Source organism: Arachis ipaensis, chromosome B08, assembly GCF_000816755.2.
Source record: "Arachis ipaensis cultivar K30076 chromosome B08, Araip1.1, whole genome shotgun sequence".
In the NCBI taxonomy this organism is placed as follows: Eukaryota; Viridiplantae; Streptophyta; class Magnoliopsida; order Fabales; family Fabaceae; genus Arachis; species Arachis ipaensis.
In genome coordinates, this window is record NC_029792.2 from 15075246 (window position 1) to 15078407 (window position 3162).

Here is a 3162-nt window from a genome sequence, read left to right on the forward strand (position 1 = left end):
TACAAGAAAAATATTAAAGAAGAATATTAAAAAGTTATAACCAAAAGAATATTAAATTTTAACACACAAATTTAAATTTTTTTAAAAAGAAATTATAATCAAAGAATGTTAAAATAATATAATTTTGAATGATATAAATTTGTCTTTTTTTTAATAGTTTTTGTCTAAACATAATTTTGAATAATATAATCCAAACGACATTTATTTTATTATAATCCATTTTGATACAAAATTACAAAATATAAATCATGTTAACACCAACTCACTTTTTATCAAAATTAAGTTTGTAAAATCAATTTTATAAAAAGTGACGCTTATAAACTTTAATCCAAATACATACTAAATTTAGTATTGCAACATGTTAAACAAGCCATAAGCTTTCATTAATTACACTTATTATTAGTTTATTAATAATTATTTTATTTGATAATCACTTTAATTAATTAAATAACTTTATTGGTTTGAAAAAAAATTCAAAATTACAAATTGGGATTTATTTGAATATTATTCTTTTAATTCGTAAAAAAAGTTTATCATAGTTTAATTAGTGGTTTGATTTAATTAACTAATTTATAAGGTTACAAAAATGGTAAATTCTAATATGACTATATTATGATGGTTATAGTAATTATGCAAGTTTTATTAAAATTAAAGTCATATTTTTTTATATTTTGGTATTTTTTTAAATAATACATTTTAAAAAACGTTATTTAACAATAAAAAAACATTACCTTACTTTTAGTCACACTTTTTAAAACACTGTAATTATAGTAATTACCGTAACATAATTATATCACAATGATTCTAAAAAAATAGTTAACATTAATTAAGATAACATAATTGAATTTCTCTAATTAAAATTAAACAACTCATAAAAAATATTCAATTCTCTAATAATTGAGGGTTGGTTAAAATTCACTTAATAAGACAAAATAAAAAAGAATCTTGTTTGGTACATAGTTGTCCACTTGGCCTCACATTTTTTACATTTGAAAATGGGCATCCAGTTAGGGGGCATTAACTCATCTGCCTTTGCATGAGTGAACCATATTGAGGATGGATCCTCTCAATTGTTAAAAAAAAATTGACAATGTAAAGTGTGATTTTTAACTCTTCATTGTTCTCTCTCTCATATTTATTGTTGGTCTCACTTATAAAATTAATGATAAGAGATCACACTTTACTCCTTCAATTGTAAAAAAAATGAGACCCTCTCTAAATTTTGCTCCTAGCATTTGGCATGACACTTTCCTGAAATATGTTGATTCCAAAATTTTTGTATGTTATTTAATTTTGTATATGCATATCCATATATGGTAAACAATGAGTATTGTTATATCTATATTATCGTGGTATATCTTTTTGAATTTTTGCACATATTCAAAATATGGATTAGTAGATCTGATACTTCTATGCAAGAGATTCAAAATAATGCTCCGGTAAGTGTAGTAGTAGTAGCAGTGTGTAAACTGTAAAGTGAATAAATGATTAGTTTTAAGTTTAACAAGAATAATAGTTATATGAGATCTCTAGTTATATAGAAGTTATTTAGGGTTGTTCATCGATCGGATCGTATCAGTAGATCTACGATAAATATCTATATCCGATCTGAAAATTGCGGATATGATCTGATCCACAGATTGATCAGATCGGATAGGATCCGATCTGCACCCTTTATGGATCGGATCGCAGATATCTATTCTACATTCACATATCCGATCCGCGGATAGATCCGCACAATAATAATTAAAAAAATATATATGTTTAGTATTATATTTACTTGTTTGTATGTTTTAGTTAGTAATTATTATTTATATATTGTATTATTTTATTTTTGTTATTTAAGAAAAGTTTGAGTACAAATATTTTAAGAATAAATAAGTTTAAAAGTGTGAAAGAAATATTTTTATTGAATTTTTTATATAAAAATATGATTAAAAAAAGAAGGTTCAATTATGCGGATATATCCGATATCCGATCCGATACTAAAAAACGCGGATATTTTATCTGATCCGATCCGATGAAAATTGTGCGGATCAGATCAAATTTTTGACCATATCTGATCCAATCCAATCCGCGTACACACCCCTAAAGTTATCTATAATTCTATATGGTAAAAAAAAAATCGAGTAGGCATGTGTGATATAGTCCAATAACAATTACAAAGTTTAATCAAGTTGACTAAACCCGATAAAAGTCATTCATATAAGGTGTACATAAATCACACGCTTCTTTTTCTTAGCATGTTTTTTCTTTATCGTCGTTCTTCTATTCTGCTATTATTGTTGTGTTTTTTCCCCCTCTTTTTCTTCATCTTTTTAGTGTTATTGCAATATTTTATATTTTTTTCTAATTTTTTTCTTATTTTTATTTTTTTTTAAAATAATGAAAATAAAAAAATTATGAGAAGATAAAACAAGAAAGAGAAGATGAAGAAAAAAACAAGATAATAAAGATGATAAAAAAGAAAAAGAGAAGAATTTTAAATTATACATAATTTATCAAAAAAATAACATTAAAACTTTTTAAACATTACATGAGAAATTTCTAAATTTTGACACCGAAATTTTTTAATAATAATACAAATTTTTTTTAACTAATTAAAAGTTATCAAAACAAAAATAATATTAAAATATTTCAACTGTCACACTAAAAATTTTTTCAACATATTTTCTTTTTTTTTCTTTCTCTTAACATGTTTTTCATTTTTTTTCGTATTTTGTTATCGATATAAAAAATTTTCTGTATTTTTTTATTTTTTTACTTCAAAAATAGAAGATTTTATCTAAACAAACTTATTTAAAAGTTAAATTATATACTCTTAACTTTCAAACAACAAATTTTCTTATAACATGGTGTGGACCACCGTTTGCATTGAAAATTAATTAGAGTTTTGGATCCGTTTCCAAATCACAAAACTAGTGAGTGACAATCATGTCTCTTGCTGCTACTACAAATGATGATCAATATTTATCATCTGATATAACACGACCTTGTACGAATTTTCAACCCAGCATTTGGGACGGTTTGTTCTTTCAATATGACAATTCACATCCATTATTGGTATGTCGTCTTTTTTTTTTTTTCTTATTAGTTGTCTTTTTTGTCACAGTTGTTTTCTCGTGTAAAGTTGTTAGTTAAAAATTATTAAAAAATTTATTT

At 23.8% G+C, this 3162-nt stretch overlaps 1 protein-coding gene across 1 annotated transcript in view; it reads left to right on the top strand.

The window, feature by feature from the left end:
• The window catches only part of LOC107611984 (probable terpene synthase 2), an 8065-nt gene that overhangs the window by 1505 nt on the left and 3398 nt on the right, over window positions 1-3162 (top strand). The gene's annotated exons all lie outside the window — the stretch shown is intronic.